Source organism: Ischnura elegans, chromosome 1, assembly GCF_921293095.1.
Source record: "Ischnura elegans chromosome 1, ioIscEleg1.1, whole genome shotgun sequence".
Taxonomy (NCBI): Eukaryota; Metazoa; Arthropoda; class Insecta; order Odonata; family Coenagrionidae; genus Ischnura; species Ischnura elegans.
Genome location: NC_060246.1, coordinates 135325847 through 135343076, shown reverse-complemented (window position 1 = coordinate 135343076; position 17230 = coordinate 135325847). Strand labels below are relative to the sequence as shown.

The 17230-nt window shown below is 42.6% G+C and overlaps 1 protein-coding gene across 2 annotated transcripts in view; it reads left to right on the top strand.

Annotated features, from left to right (window-relative positions):
• The window catches only part of LOC124170534 (Krueppel homolog 1-like), a 53908-nt gene that overhangs the window by 26901 nt on the left and 9777 nt on the right, over positions 1 to 17230 (top strand). Inside the window, exon 1 of one of the 2 annotated variants that reach the window (XM_046549330.1) lies at positions 15702 to 15895. The exons of the other annotated variant lie outside the window; for it this stretch is intronic. The gene's annotated coding sequence lies outside the window, so the exon portion shown is untranslated. Of the gene's footprint in view, positions 1 to 15701; positions 15896 to 17230 lie in introns of those variants that run through there. 2 annotated transcript variants of the gene reach the window in all.

Sequence of the window (17230 nt, the reverse complement as noted above, 5' to 3'; positions counted from 1 at the left end):
AGTGGTGATATTTTATCTGGATTGTGGCAAATAATTTTAGAGTTATTCTAAAAATGAAAGGTGAAAGGCGACAAGGTTATTTTCGATCTTGATTTTGTATTTTGCAAATTTTGGTATGAAAAAGTGCAGGGTTTTTGTTCAAAAACGATTTCTGAGTCTTGTTTTTATAAAGGAAAGTGAGTTACTCGCGCTCTTGCATTTTTTGTTCTGCATAAGAGGGTGGTGTTGTTAATTTTAAGCTTTATTAAGCCCTGGTGACATCATCAGGTAATGCCAATCGGAAGAAAATTGAAGGCCCCTATTCTGTATTGGTTTGTTTATCAGAGACTTGCGTTAGTCGGTTACATCATCTTTTATTTCCAAAGGTTTATCTTGGAATTAACTGCGCAGTACTCCGTTCTGCAGCCAACCTATATCCGTTCAAGTAAGGGAGTTAGTAAATTTTATTTATATTTTATTTATTCTAAGAAGCCACTAATTCTACTGTAACCATCACCTGCAGAATAAATTAAACATTCGCTTGCCACCTTTATAGTAGTTACACTTATTCATGAGAAAGTAGCACCATGCAAAGAGGATAGCATAAGAAACGATGAAACCATAGCCTCTTACACTCCAGAGAAGAGCTTTTTTTCTTGAATCATTTTACGGTGCGACGGTAAAAATTGCCCTGGACTACCTCGTCAGATTCTCCAGTGTCTGGAAGGAGTTCTTGGTGTTTCACGGTTGGTATATCAAGCATATCCTTGTCTTCTGAATTTGAGATGAATGAAAAGTATAATAATATGGTACTTCGGGTCTTATAGTATCACCGGTATGGAATTTATACGCGAGGAAGACCCAACGTGAACTTAATAAAATGGGAAGGGAAGCCCAACTTTCCTCGTAGTTCTAACTGTTGCAAGGTGGGTTTGATTAACCGCTGAATAGATTTCGCAATTACAAATTTATTTTTATCTCTTGAAATAATATCTAGTAATCAATCCAAAACAAAAAATTGTTATCATGTTTTTTCTCGTATCACAAAACCTTGAAATTAATAAAAATAAATGAATAATATTGTAAGATAATATAATCAAAGCACTGAAGGAACAAGTGACTTTGTACGCAGTCACGCGCACGGGTGCAAAGTTAAATACACCAAAGGATGAAGTTCGCCATGAAAAAATATTTGACTTAGCCGGGATTCGAACCCGGATCTCCCGATTGCCGGTCAGGCGTGCTACCAGTTACACCACCAAGCCATCTTCTCAGAGCGAACTTCGGGATGGGTTTTACCGAACAAGATGTTGACGTCACAAGTCCACACTGTGGCACATGTGGCGAGGGTCGTGCTTACTAAGCCACTGTCGGGGAGAAAAACCCTTATTTTCCGCTGGTCTGCGGCGACGATTTTCAAAGCACTGAAGGAACAAGTGACTTTGTACGCAGTCACGCGCACGGGTGCAAAGTTAAATACACCAAAGGATGAAGTTCGCCATGAAAAAATATTTGACTTAGCCGGGATTCGAACCCGGATCTCCCGATTGCCGGTCAGGCGTGCTACCAGTTACACCACCAAGCCATCTTCTCAGAGCGAACTTCGGGATGGGTTTTACCGAACAAGATGTTGACGTCACAAGTCCACACTGTGGCACATGTGGCGAGGGTCGTGCTTACTAAGCCACTGTCGGGGAGAAAAACCCTTATTTTCCGCTGGTCTGCGGCGACGATTTTCAAAGCACTGAAGGAACAAGTGACTTTGTACGCAGTCACGCGCACGGGTGCAAAGTTAAATACACCAAAGGATGAAGTTCGCCATGAAAAAATATTTGACTTAGCCGGGATTCGAACCCGGATCTCCCGATTGCCGGTCAGGCGTGCTACCAGTTACACCACCAAGCCATCTTCTCAGAGCGAACTTCGGGATGGGTTTTACCGAACAAGATGTTGACGTCACAAGTCCACACTGTGGCACATGTGGCGAGGGTCGTGCTTACTAAGCCACTGTCGGGGAGAAAAACCCTTATTTTCCGCTGGTCTGCGGCGACGATTTTCAAAGCACTGAAGGAACAAGTGACTTTGTACGCAGTCACGCGCACGGGTGCAAAGTTAAATACACCAAACTAACTGGTAGCACGCCTGCACCAAACTAACTGGTGGTGTAACTGGTAGCACGCCTGACCGGCAATCGGGAGATCCGGGTTCGAATCCCGGCTAAGTCAAATATTTTTTCATGGCGAACTTCATCCTTTGGTGTATTTAACTTTGCACCCGTGCGCGTGACTGCGTACAAAGTCACTTGTTCCTTCAGTGCTTTGAAAATCGTCGCCGCAGACCAGCGGAAAATAAGGGTTTTTCTCCCCGACAGTGGCTTAGTAAGCACGACCCTCGCCACATGTGCCACAGTGTGGACTTGTGACGTCAACATCTTGTTCGGTAAAACCCATCCCGAAGTTCGCTCTGAGAAGATGGCTTGGTGGTGTAACTGGTAGCACGCCTGACCGGCAATCGGGAGATCCGGGTTCGAATCCCGGCTAAGTCAAATATTTTTTCATGGCGAACTTCATCCTTTGGTGTATTTAACTTTGCACCCGTGCGCGTGACTGCGTACAAAGTCACTTGTTCCTTCAGTGCTTTGAAAATCGTCGCCGCAGACCAGCGGAAAATAAGGGTTTTTCTCCCCGACAGTGGCTTAGTAAGCACGACCCTCGCCACATGTGCCACAGTGTGGACTTGTGACGTCAACATCTTGTTCGGTAAAACCCATCCCGAAGTTCGCTCTGAGAAGATGGCTTGGTGGTGTAACTGGTAGCACACCTGACCGGCAATCGGGAGATCCGGGTTCGAATCCCGGCTAAGTCAAATATTTTTTCATGGCGAACTTCATCCTTTGGTGTATTTAACTTTGCACCCGTGCGCGTGACTGCGTACAAAGTCACTTGTTCCTTCAGTGCTTTGAAAATCGTCGCCGCAGACCAGCGGAAAATAAGGGTTTTTCTCCCCGACAGTGGCTTAGTAAGCACGACCCTCGCCACATGTGCCACAGTGTGGACTTGTGACGTCAACATCTTGTTCGGTAAAACCCATCCCGAAGTTCGCTCTGAGAAGATGGCTTGGTGGTGTAACTGGTAGCACGCCTGACCGGCAATCGGGAGATCCGGGTTCGAATCCCGGCTAAGTCAAATATTTTTTCATGGCGAACTTCATCCTTTGGTGTATTTAACTTTGCACCCGTGCGCGTGACTGCGTACAAAGTCACTTGTTCCTTCAGTGCTTTGAAAATCGTCGCCGCAGACCAGCGGAAAATAAGGGTTTTTCTCCCCGACAGTGGCTTAGTAAGCACGACCCTCGCCACATGTGCCACAGTGTGGACTTGTGACGTCAACATCTTGTTCGGTAAAACCCATCCCGAAGTTCGCTCTGAGAAGATGGCTTGGTGGTGTAACTGGTAGCACACCTGACCGGCAATCGGGAGATCCGGGTTCGAATCCCGGCTAAGTCAAATATTTTTTCATGGCGAACTTCATCCTTTGGTGTATTTAATTTTAGATAATATAATATTTGTAAGGTCACTCAAATATTTCTCGAATACATTTGTCAATCAGCGTAGATTTTTATCGAAATTTTCACAGCTCCTATTGCAGTGTTTTGGGGACTTCGTGAGCAAATATTTTTGCACTAAAACTAATAGTTTCGTGCTTAATAGCTGTACTAACATACCTAGGGGCTATTGTTGTTTTTCTTGGAAAAATCTTAAAACTTCTTCATAAAGGGTCATTGCCGAAGCTGTGTTGTTTCGAAATGATTCCGTCGAAACCTGTAGCGGTGAATAAAATGAAATGTCTTTTGTAATCTACTTGTCAATTCACTATTTATGTGCATTACCTGCAGGTCATTCTAGGATTCTTGGTTTAAAAATTAGGATTTGGACCGAGTAATTGGAGCTGCTACGGTCCGCGGGATGGGGGTGGGGGATCGTGGCGTGGTCGTTGGCGACTTTGCGCGTGGGCGTGGCGTCCCAAGCCTCGAGGACAGCTATCCGCCCCTCACGCGCGCCCGGCGTCCCTCAGAAGTCATGGGCGGTCGCACGGACTGACTGACTCCTGGATCGCCGCCGCGGGGGCCTCGCGCCTTCGTTCACGAGGGCTCTTCCGCGAAAAAATTCTTTTGACGGGCGGCGGCGATACGGTGAGACTCCCGGTAGGCGGCGGAGGGGATGCGGGGAGAGACCAGTGGTGAAGTGGGGGAGGGCGGAAGGCCATTCCGTCGCGACCATCTTTCCAGCGGTGCATCACGTACGTAGCACGTAATCGACGAGAGAGAGGCGCTAGGCTCTGGTGTGAGAAAGGGTCGAAGGCGCGAGCTACTCGCCCGTTACTGCCGCCGACTTATTTCGATCTCTATTATTGATTTGTCTCTCTCGACCAGTCGATCGTTACTGGTGTTAACTCTCAAGGAGGTTAACCACCCTTGGAAATACTAGCTCAGTGATCGATTCGCAAAACGCTGGGTGTTATTTTTTTGTGTTAGATCGAATCTTGGTAAGATAGCATTTTGGAAATTCAGTGAAATCGCTAACTGCTGCGGCAGATCTGGTGTTGATTCATCAGAAGTAAACATTGTTGATTTGAAGTGTCAGTGTTATAATAATTTATTTCTATAAAATTTAAAGTGTTGAAGGTAGAACTTTATATAAATAAAATCAGTAATAAACTAATGTCATTCAGTACAAAACTTATCAATAAAATTTACCAGATCGATATTATGTCAATGCGACAAGGTGGTTAGACAAATTTAGCATGTACGCAGTGTGATTATGAGTGAGAATCCTATCACGGTGATAATGCTAGCACTATGCAAATCCGCAGTTGGAGCGAGGGTGAAGAGGAGTAGGAGATTAATAAGTGGCCCCTGCCACCAGCCGCTATTCGAGAGAGGCATATGAGCAGTGAAGATGGCGCGCCACTGCGGCGGGGGGACGTTGCTCATGCTCCCCCTGGCATCCGGCTGAGGAGAGGCATCTTATTGCGCACAGAGTGGCCGCGTGCCACCGCCGCCCCCGGCGGCCCCGTGTTCTTCTCGTGTGCTCGAAGACCGTCTGTCTTCCTGCTGCACCCCCTTCGTCCTCGGCTCGACCGCACGCGAACCCAACCCCCACCTTCCTCTCTTCTCATGCTCCCCACTCCTCTATCTCTCACTGCGTGTCACATGAGGCGGCACCCCAAGGGGACACTCATCCCCCCTCCCCACTTCAATTCCCTGCTCAGCACGTCCGGCTTTAGTGCGTTCAAGGGCGCGGAATGCTTTCTCGGGTGCGGTAATTAATGCCGCCCGCCCGACACCAACCATGACACTTGTTGTCTTATTGAATCGGGTCTGGGGCCTGGAACACCAGGACCTGATGAACAAGCTGTAATTTTCACTTATAATATTAAAGTAAGTACTCGCAAGAATCTTTTTCCATATTGCCATCCTAGTAGAATTTTTCCATATTGATGTTAATACTTGCAATTTTCCACGATTGTAAAAGTGATTACTACCCAGGTTTCGATGATGAAGTAACGTCGAAACCTAGGTCGTAATAAATTTAATGATCGTGGAAAATTGAAAGTATTAATTTCAACATGGAATAATTCCACTCCATCACGCTTTAATTTTCGGATTTTTCACTAAACGTTTTTTATTCGAGACCAGAGTTTTTACGAATCATTTCATTTTTAGGAGATCTCCTCCAGGTATAGATGGTTTTTCTTCCGAAGCCAAAAAATTTCTGAGACTTAAGTCTTCAATAAAAAATAATTATTGAAATTCGATAAGGATGCACAATTTCACTATGGAATTTTTTTTATCCCTGCCAGGGGTTCTGATCGTTTTTTTCACGATTGCCATTTTCGGTCTTCGGAAAACATGTTATTCGAATCCTGAGGCTATTTCGACTTATTCCATGTACAAGTTTCGCAAAATCAAAACTATGATGCCTCGTCCTTGGCATTAACATTGCTAATCAATTTTTAGACCTATCTTATTTAAACGACAAGTGAAGCAAGACGCAGGAGGAAATGTTCAAAGTTTGTGCATTCCATGATCGCGGAACGCTATCTCTGGTGCTTAATTGGTATAGTAATCAGAAGCTGTTAAAGAATCATCAGGTTCCAGCAAAGTAGGAGCAATATAAACTATACATTGATGTACAGCTGCGATTTAGACACAGCTAAATTTTCATCCTTTACTTCGATTGTAGGGGCCAATGCGCGCAGTTTCAGTACATTTAAGGAAAAACGTGATTCTAAAAAGAAGGAGAAAGGTACAATTGATTTATTTCGTACCCTATCATTACCAGTGTCCACCTTTAAACTCTCACTTGAAATTACTCGTGAGAGGCAGGGATGTCACATAAAATTGGACCGTGGTGGTCGCTTTGTTTACTCTTGTTTGCTACTTTCTCGCGGCCACTGGAGGGAGAATGACGATATGAGCCAAAAATCTTATCTCCATATTCGGAGGGCACGCTGTTTTTGTCGAGCGAATGGAAAATTCCGCGAGTACAATTTCTCTCTCCCTTCTACCCGTCCTTGCCCGTCCTTTGCTCATCAGCTCTGGGCAAGTGCGTAAACGCAAAGTGTTAATTATTAGCGAGGTCAAATATTTTGAAGCCCGTGGATAGGAAATCTGGATTTCATTGTAGAACAACCGCAGAGGAATATTCACGTCCCGATACTCAACGAAAACTATTTTACATAATGCCCTACGAGCCACCTCTAGGGTGTTCGGCAGGGGGTAAATTTTTCTATCTGGGCTCGGGTTAGTTTGGTGGCCTCCCTCCCCATGGGCCAGGGTTCCAATGCCTGCGTTGTTCGAGATTTTACGATAATGCCCAATCCCTGCTTGAGTGCTCTGTGGAATGCACTAATCCTCAGTGTCACTTCTCCTCAGAATAGCAATCCTCCCCATCGGAGGCGCCTTTCGTTTAGAGAATGCTTCACTCCATCTTGATTTGTCATGTAATTTCATTTCCCGCGACGAATTATTCATATTAGTTACGTTACCATCGCGGTATTTTCAGTGAAATTAGTGAAGTCATTTTTCATAATTTTCCTGTACATAAATATAAAAGTGTCGCATCTTAATCAGCGCTGAGGAAAAAATTTTAAATATTGAAATACAGGAAAATGTTGATAAAGGTAAAAAAAAAAACAATTTATCTTCCACGTATTTTAAAATATCGTAGGCCATATAGGTAATTTTTCCGATTTCTTTATCAACGACCTTTATATGCTTAAAAATTTCAAGGTGTTAGTAGGATTTTTCGTAATTCATCGCTTAAAATGCCAATAGAGTGGGAATGATGCGACCTATTAATTGCAAGACAATTCCGACACCGGGTTTCTCTCCATAATTTCTTTTCTTGTCCTTCCGTGCGCCGCAAATGATCTTCGCTGTTGGGAGTCTCCTCCCACTAGTCTCTCCCTTAACTAGTCTCTCCTCACTAAAGAATTCCCTGCAGCCAATTAACGGTGCAAAATTTCTCAAGCCGTCCACCATTGTAATCATCAAGTACCTACCTAACCATCCTGATTGCCCTCTTGCACTCCTCATGTTCTGGCTAACAGATAAAAGGCTTCCATCGCGTACTTACACTCCACCAGTAGCCATCGTAAAATATTATTGCCTTCGTTTTTCCACGCGTGACTTATATTCATGCATCTGCGGTTCATTATGTGAACATACGCCGCGCTGGGGTGGCCGAACCGGTGAAACCGGCCATCGGGGAAATTGCATCCTGATCCAAGGTGAAGAGCGAGGTGACGTTTTGATTATATGGTGAGGACTGGCTGAACTTGCCCGTGTAAGGATGCTGCATTCGCTCTATGGTCGAGTGCTTCTGCTCGCAGCTTGAAAAGGGCTCGGGAACCATTTCGTCTCATGCAGCAGAGGTAACAACGAGGCTAGAACTGACCTTTCCAAGATTATGCATCTCGGCGAGCGTATCTTCAGAGCGTATTCAAGATTTCTTATCCGAGTTTATGCGTCAGATTTCTAGTGTGATTTCATCTGAATGAGAGTTTATCAATCCCTACAGTTTAATTCGGAAGTGGATTTTTTCAAAATAAGGGAAAAGCAATAACATATTTGATTCTTAGTGAAAGTTGAGCCCGCTATTAATCGTCGTCTCATCCTCATCCCAAGACATAAACAGTTGATAGAAAGGTGGGAAAAGATAAATGGGAATGATGACAAAAATATTCATTCCGGTAGATACATAGTCGGTGATTCAGCGTATGCCTTAAAACTGTTTTCTATATACCTAGTGAAAAAGGAATTTCTCCTAATTTATAAAATATTTATCATGTATAAAAAGAGTTAATGTGTAATGCAAATGCTAGAATTTAAAAAAATGGTACAACAAGGCTCGCTAGCAAAAATAATACCAAATTAAATCCGGTTAATGCCAACAAAATTGTAAAGACAAAGTAAAATGATTGTCACACAAAGAAAGTAGAGGAAGGCCATAAATGCGTACGAACTCGTGAATAGACTAAAATGCCGTGATGAAAATAATTACAATGGTGAGCCAGAGGGTAACGAAGGGGAAATTATGAATTAAATTGAAAACTTATATTTTTATCTCAGCCTCAGGGAAAGAGTGTGGTAGCAGAGATGTTAGGAGAGTTAGGTGTTGAAGTCTCCAATCAAGCATCCTGAAGTATTACGGGATTTGACCTGTAATAACGAGATAGCCTCTTAATTTAGATTTTTAGCTCCTTATTTTAGCCTTGAATGCACTTCAATTATCTGTAGAAAAAATAAATGAGCGAATCCGCCAGATAAATACCTTATGTTCTAAAAAAAAAATTAAGCGAGTCTGGAAGAGGAGGCTGAAAATTTGTTTATCCTTTATACCGCTGCGTGTGACATGAAATATCGCGTATAAGAAAATAAATGCGTTGTGTAATTTTTCCAAATATTATTAATTTTTTCTTGCATTGATATTTGGATTAGATTGTGGGCTCTCCATTATGACGATATTAAGTGTTATTCCATCAACTTTCCTGTCGTATTCTTTTTTCGAGCTCATTTCGACGGAAAACCAACTCGATAACACTGTAGCCGACATAATAAAAATGTCTAATAAAAATATATTTTGCGGCGTGAACTTCTATTTTCTTTGGAGAATTAGGATAAGAATTTGACGATAGTAATATTTTAAAATGAATAATTAACGACAAATTATTATTTTGAATATTGTCACAGTCACCGTCTTACGGGACGAGAGGGGTGGACGCGAGAACTTTTCCCTCTTCCTTTCCATTGCTGGAGACTGAGAGAGGGCGTTTGTTTACCATTCGTCCGTCCGCGAATGCCTGGATAGGAGAGGGGGATGGGAATAATTTCTTCGGCAGACACGTACGGTTTCGTGGTCGGTCGGTGGGAGGACACAGTCGGAGAGCCACAAGGCTAACGGGATGGAAAGCTGAGACTTGGTGCCATGGCGGTGTTGACTCCACGCGCTCTCCCCGCTCATTTTTTTTAATCGCTCGGCGTTTTGCTATTTTTTTAGCGAGCACTATCCGCCGAGGATCTCACGGACCGCGCGGCACTTTAGACCTCGACTCTGTGATGAAAGCGGCCTCCGAGAGTTGGACGGATTCGTTACGTTGAACTTGGGCGGGACCCGAAGCAGCGTTGAACTTGAGAGCATTGAAGTAGCAATGGCAGTGAAAGCGATCAAGGTGGCTGATCCGTTTTTTATTGTCAAGGAAACGGGAGTCATGCAGAAAAGAATCCTTTCGAGAGGCTTTCATTATTTTTTTAGTTTTCTAGTCAGTGTGGGTAATCCTTTCAAACTCTCTGATTAGTAACCGATTCGAATGAGAGTTGAAAGAGATGTTATGCTTTAATTACTGTTATTACTTCCCTCTATTACTCCAACTTTCGTACGCTTCATTCTCTCATTCCAACTGAATGAATGTGTGCCTCATTGTGGTAGGATATGACTCAAATGGCTTCATTCGTCATCTTTTTTTTTAGTCTCGCATATAAATGGGGTGTCAGTAAGTATTAGAAAATTGGATTTAAGTGATCCATAATACGGAACATGCTCTGGTAGAAAACTAAGTGTAGAATCCTTATGAATATTTTGAAATGGTACTATTTTTTTTAAAGAACGACCACATGGAGTATCAATGACACTAGCCCATTTGCAGTCTATAATGAAGTACTGAAATCGTTGGAGCTAATGACTCTAACCTTGATAGAGGGGGTGGAGGTGACCTTAGTCATGGAAAAAATTTCATTTGTATATTTTCGTCGACTAATCTGCGTATTTTTCGTTCTTACTCTATTTTCGAAAGCAAACATTGCGTGTGTTGGAGTAGATATGTCTTATTTCTCAGCGCATACTGAAACGTAGAATAATAATTCTTTGTATTCAATTGTCATGGTAGAACTTCGAATGACCATTTCCCTAAATAGCTAGGCTAATTTCAAGAGCAATTACGTTTGGCTATATAAAATAACATTCACTAGAAGTGTAATAGGAAGTTTAGTCCTTAGGCTTACAAAATCGATGCACGGGCGACTGAAATTCACGTGAAAGTAAGTAGGGAATGTCATAAAAACGCTCTGAGTTGTTTATCAACTTCGTTCTCGAATGCACGAGGCAATAAAATGATGCTTCGAGAATTTCTTCTTGATGTATTCTCGCGCTGAATTTACTTTGTGCATAAGAAAACAGATGACTGTGCAATTCGCTGCGATAAGCAAGCTAAGATTCATTTGTACGCTTGTGATTTACCATTCGACACGCTTTTGTGCATATAGTTGAAAACACTCTGAATGTTTTTTTTCGTTCCGCTGAAGAAGTTATGTATTATGTATGCACGTTAGACTCTTTTGAAGTACTTCATGCCAAAATCGGGTTCTGAAAAATACTTAAGGTATTTTATAGCCTTTCCCTTTCCTTTTATGATTCCAATAATCGAATGCCAGTATCACCGTAACTATGAATTTTAGCTCCACCACGTGAAGGGCGGGTTCCTAGAAAATGTGAGAGGAAAAAAACACCTTCGGAATTCTCCTACGCTGGCTAGTTTCATCGTTGCTTATGCCATCTCAAGCTTTCATATTTTGAGAATTCAGGAGGCATTCCATGATAATGAATAACTCCTCATCATCGCTAAGTGTTCCACTAAGAACGTTACGAAACCACAGTTCTCAATTACTGATTTTCAACCATAATTTGCTGAAGCAAGCAAATATTAGGTCGTAATATTTTTGTGGTACACTTTGCTCATCTTACTTTTATTACTACCTCTTCACTGTCTCTCAATTTGTTCGTTGATAAACAATTAAATAAATGAACGATTTTCATGGTTGGTATCACTTGTGGTAGCTATTTCGCATTCTCCTTCATCCGTTAAAACGCGTGACGAGGGGGTATCACATGTTTAGTTCCCCCTATCTATACATTCATTTTTCATATCCGAGGAATTAAGCGATATCTTGTCCGACGGAAAGTAAGCCTATGCGACGGGAAGTATGCATCGAGTCAACCGACGCGATTAGGAGTCGGTGTGGTGCGAGGGCGGGGGCTTGTGGGAGGAGACGTGGAAGGGGGTGAAAAGTGAGGAAAATATGATGTGGATGGAGAGAAATGAGAGGGGATGGGGTGGTCTAAGAGAGCCCATCACCATCACTGCTGCTTGCGTTTTATTTGCCCACTGGCCGCCGCGGCGGTGTCGAACTGGATATAACCGGTTGGGGTCTCCGAAAGGTCGCGATGTCAGACCCGACGGTCAGGAAGACGTTTTACGCTCGCTGGACCACGGACCCCCAGCTGGGGCGGGAGAGGGAGGAGGATGTGAATGGAGGGGGGGGAGACCGCGGCGCGTGACGTAGGCGGAGGCAGCCGAGGAGGAGGGCCGTGAGGGGTAGGGAATAAAAGTGGGCGGGGTCTCCGTGGAGGGAGGGGAAGCGAAACTAGTGGATCCCATTGAAAAAAATCGGTTCGCTTTTCGAGACGGCCTCTCCCTGGTAGGAGGGAAAGATCATTGTTGTTCTCTTTTTTTGTGAGTTCTTTTAACGGTTTATAACTCGAAGGCCTCCTTTGTGTCCCTTCGTCGTTACTTTATTAATAGACGGGCAATTACGTGTTTTGATGGACGCAATGCGGGATTGTTAAGGAGGGGAGACTGGTCTCTTATCCCTTATCGGTCCATGGGTATGACGCATTTATCATCGTGTTGATAAGGGGAGTGAATTTTTGTGGACGGCGCCGATGGTTATATTTATTAAGTAATCCACCTCTTCTGGAGAACCTGGAAAGTCGGGGGAGTTAGTCGTGACAGTAAAGACGGTGAATTTCCAGGAAAATGACAAATAAATAGGAGTTGTAATATTTATTGTAAAATAAAATGAGCGACTTTTATAATGCTCAGAGGTGTGTGTTCGATGTTAAGCATTCGATTCATGACGCGTCATTCAGGTTGTGCCCAATTTCTGATAAAATTCGTTTTATGTCGTATTTTTTATGTGATTCGCTCTAAGTGACTATATAACAGCGCTTGATCACTGTTTCATCGCCTATATTGACTGATAAACTCCGAAAAATGAGTACTATGCCAGAAAAAGTAAGAGAATTACATAATTATTGAAAGTTTAGGGAGTGCTGTTATTCTTAACTGCAATGACAGTGGGGCCTGGCTGGGCATTGGCGCGGAGATTGATTTGAGGAAGCTTGGATGGACTCGGGGGGAGGAGGGGGGGGAACGAAGGGGGGGCGAAATGAACGGGCGAAGGTGAAACTGTTTGGGTGATCTCTTTTCGTAATACTCTCGTAGGACAGGAACAGAATAGCTGTTAGGTACTTTGAAAAATATCCCATCGACCCATTTCGTTGAATAATAAAGAAGCAATTCGTACTCACGACTGTCGAATTACCGCCTGGTCCGTAGAGGGGATAATTATTTCACTCATTTCGCCAAGGCCTTGGGTTCATTTGGCCCTAACTGATGCTCCGGATAAACACAGTATTTCGAGTACCCTTTTGTCTTGGATTGACTTCCTCCTTACTGGAATGAGATTTATTACTCAAGGTTAATATATTTAATATTGTTCCTATTTTTTATACAAAATAAAATCCATTATCCACGGGCGTCTGTCTTTGTCAAGGCATTTATTGCATTTTGTTACTCGAATTAAGGAATGAGGGAAGGTATGTCATTAAATCACTCCATACCCAATATAAGCGAAAAAAATCATCAAAATATTTTTTCCCGCCTGCTAAATTCCTCCATTAATCTTCATGTGTAAATTTTATTATTGTTCCTGGATATTTATGCGTTTGCGTAATATAAAAAGAAATCCTTAAATAATAACATAAAAATGTAGTGGTTGGAATACACTTCTTTCGACACCCAAAGCAATGGTAGGCACTATCGGCTGTGTTTGTGCCGCAGTGACGAGGAGGATGTTCGTGGCCAGGATTTTGTATGTAGTTGCTCAAATGAGCATATTCTTGTCCTAACTTAGTCTTACGTATATCAAGTGTATTGAAGAGGATATCTTTATTCAGGAAAAACATTAGTGATTGGCAATGGTGGCTTAAAAAATGCTCCTACTGAAATCGAGACCCATCCCAAACTTTATATCAATAATTCATTTGAGGAAACGCGTCACAGAAGTTAAAGCTTGTCTAGCGAAACTCTGGGTTATAATTTATTCCGGTGTTGTTTTGCTGAGCTCTTTGTATTTTATGTAGATTTCGATTTCCTCATTCGGAAATGAGAAAGGGTTATTTATTGACAGAAATAAGAACTTCAGTCCTTTTCCTTTCAATTTTATTTACCGTGTGACTAAATTATTAGTTAGAAAATATTTCAATGAGGGAGAAAAAAATTGACTAAAGGATTCAAGGTTAAATTAATCTGCAACTCGTATGGACTCTACATTATCCACAGGAGCTTCGTTGATCAGACAGTTCCTAAGGACTAAGGAAGCAAAAAGTATGTGCAGCATTCTTCTCTGGAGCCAGTATTTTTCAGTCGAACTAGAATCCAAGCGAAGGATGACGGGAGACACCCTCTCGCCCTTTGATACTCTTTGGGTCAGTCATACGCGTTCAGACTGGGAGCCTTCAAAAACGATAGCGCTCGAGCCATGATACACATTTATCCCTGACAACGGCATTAAACGGTCTACTTCCTTCAAATAAGGAGTTATCGATTATTTATTTTCAAATATTAATTTCATCATTTCCCCTACCATTATCCATCATCAGGTTAACAACATCAACGAGCCGAGAGGAATTAAAGTCCATCTCGAAGATGTTACACAAATCTGCAATTGAGCGTGTGGCTATAGCGTCTCGAGTTCGTGGCACGGAGAAGTTTTTGGTTAGCCATTATAGGTGGATGAGGAAGGATGCAATATCTGGTTCGTCCCTCGCGTGTGACTGGATGCCCTCGCAGTATCGCGAGTGTTTTCAGTCTCCTCTTGGAACCTTGCTCGCTGTCCGTGGGGTGCGTTAATTCCGAGGTGCCTTGTTGGGGCGATTACAGTATTTCTTCACTGCGAGACATACTCGTCTCTGCAGCACGCTTTTAACTCCTTTACCCTGAAGATAAAATATTCACCAAATATTTTACTCAAGCATCCACGTAAAATAACGTTATCACAAATAAGAACATATTCGTCCCATAATATCTGTAATTTACAATGTTTTTAGTTTAAGCTAAACTTCGAACTTTAAAATAGCTTCGAACTAAACCAAAAAAAATTTCCGAGTTTACTTTGCTTCACTCATACTCATAACCAGTTATACCGTCAGGATGGATTTCCGGGGAATAAAGAAGAACTTTGTGTTCAAAGAGAAACAAGGTTTTCGTGGGATACGTCTATCTCCTCAACTGCCACAGGTGTAGGAATTGAAGTCACCAGGAGGGTTGCGTCTGAATTTTACTAATTTTTGTTAAAATTAATGTGGGTATGAGAGTGAGTTAAAATCTGAAAGGAATCCCTCTCGAGAGCTTTAAAATTTAACTATAGACCTAAAGATTATATTATGCCAAAATTTCAATTTTTTTAGTTTTAATTAGTAGCAATGTCATACGAGCAAAAGGATGGGCGTTCTTCCCTAGTGTGTAGCAAAAGAAGGGCTTAATGAAATTTTGATATCGTCATTAGCCGATCTAGCAGTGGAGAGTAATTCCGAAGAAATGCTCTCATGGAGGTTTATTATGCGGAAACCTTTTATTTATAATATTGTCGTCACTGGGGTGTCTCTCTAAGGTCGTGTTTTGAAACATTCGAATCGTACCTATGGAATAAATGTATCTTGACATTCTGACGAATTGACAGAATTAAATAACCATTTAATAAAACAGTGAGTAACGTTTCTACCCCTCCATCTCTACAGCTTCAGGGACATCTCTTCGTTTATTCCATCCCCGGAACACACGAGGGGAGACTTGTTACTTGCGCTTTTTAAGCGCTCAATCACGCAGGCTCTACACACGACAGCGATAATCTGCAAGACCCATGTCGAGAGAGGATATTGCGGCGGAGGGTGAGGGTTGGGGGAGAGGAGGAGGAGTAGGGGGCGCGATGGGTGGGGGTCGAGTTGATTCGAGGGGGCGGAGGGATGGGGGTGGGAGGGAGTGAGGAGGAGAGGGAGCAGTCGCCAGACGCTTCTTCGTTGGCGCCCCGTGAAGGCCGAGCCGTGTTGAGTGTCTTGTGGTCAGTCTGACGACCAGTGCTGGGATCGCGTCGCAGGGGTCCGGAATTGCCGCGAAGAGAAAAACTCTGCGCTCGTGCGAAGGAATTGGGACGAGGCGGAGAGAGAGAGAGAGAGAGAGAGAGAGAGAAAATAACGCTATCGGCGGGCGCAACTTCTCGGAGTGATTTCTCAGGAAGGGTGAGAATATCCGAATCATCTTCATAAATCCCCCCCCCTTCTATCGTCTTCCGAGAAAGTTAACCTGGGGACATATTGTCTTCTCTGCGCGCGGAGCTTTCCGTTTTCATTCGGCTTTCATCCCGCCCTTACCTTGCCGTAGGCATACGGTTTGATTTCGTCCGTGATTTCGCATTGGACGAGGCACTTTCTCCTTCGCTCGAGGTGGGAGCTTAAATGCCGCTGAACAGCTACCGTCTTCCAAATTATAAATATTGACAAAACAGCAGTTTTGTTTCCCTCCACTCACACGAAGTTGGTGTTTTAAAGGACTAGTTGATTTTCTGTCAACAATGACTTCCTTAATTTAACTGTCTTCAAAATAGAAAAAATATTTCACTATACATTTCTTTATTAGGAGAGAATTTTGCAATCGTTGACGATATCCAAAACGATGACGACTCTCTGAAATAAATTCTGTTGTAGTATTTGAACCGATGGCTATGTTATCGTATCCCTTTAAAGTTCATCTTGGAATTCGTTTCAATATCTGTTGTTAGAAGTATCGATGCAATTTATCAGCCATTGAAATCAAATCTTGAGTTTCTTCATATATCACAAAAAATATTTCAATTTTTATGTATTAAATTTATTGGATTTTGACTCCTATCTAACGAGCTGAAAAATCCTTCCAACTTCGTGAACGCCAGATATATCGTTCGATTCAAACTTAAGGGAACTTTTTTTCCTCGTCTAACGTGATAACACAGGCAACGTCGCTTATTTAAAGGAAATGAAATACTATGTAAAACAATATGTTTTAACATGCCTCGTGATAATCAAAATAAGGGTTATATTATTATCCTCTTCGAATCGTTCGACTGGATGAGACCAAATTTAGTACCTATATCAGCGGCGCTTGTTTTCCCGATTCAATTGTCACTTCTTTGCTTCATTTTCACCGAGACTGCGATCAGAGACTCACTAAATGGATGAAAATGGCGGCCACCGTTAATGATTAGCCAGGAGATAAGGGGTTGCTATAGAGAGATCCTCTACATTTCCCCTGCGGTGGCAATGCTAGCGAAATTCTCAATGTCACGGACTTATTCAATTAACACTAATTTTCTTCCATTACTCTGCTCTCTGATTTTTTCCCATTTTTCCTAAAAATATGAATGCATGATTGACATAAAAGAGCAAGTCTGTAGATGATTTTAGCAATATACTTTCCCTGAAGTACGAGTAATTCTTTTGTTAATTTTTTTACGACTGGCATCCACGCAGAATTTTGTGAACTCATCGTAAAAAGACTTGATAGGATGTACCTATTAGCCCTCATTCCGTTGATTGAAA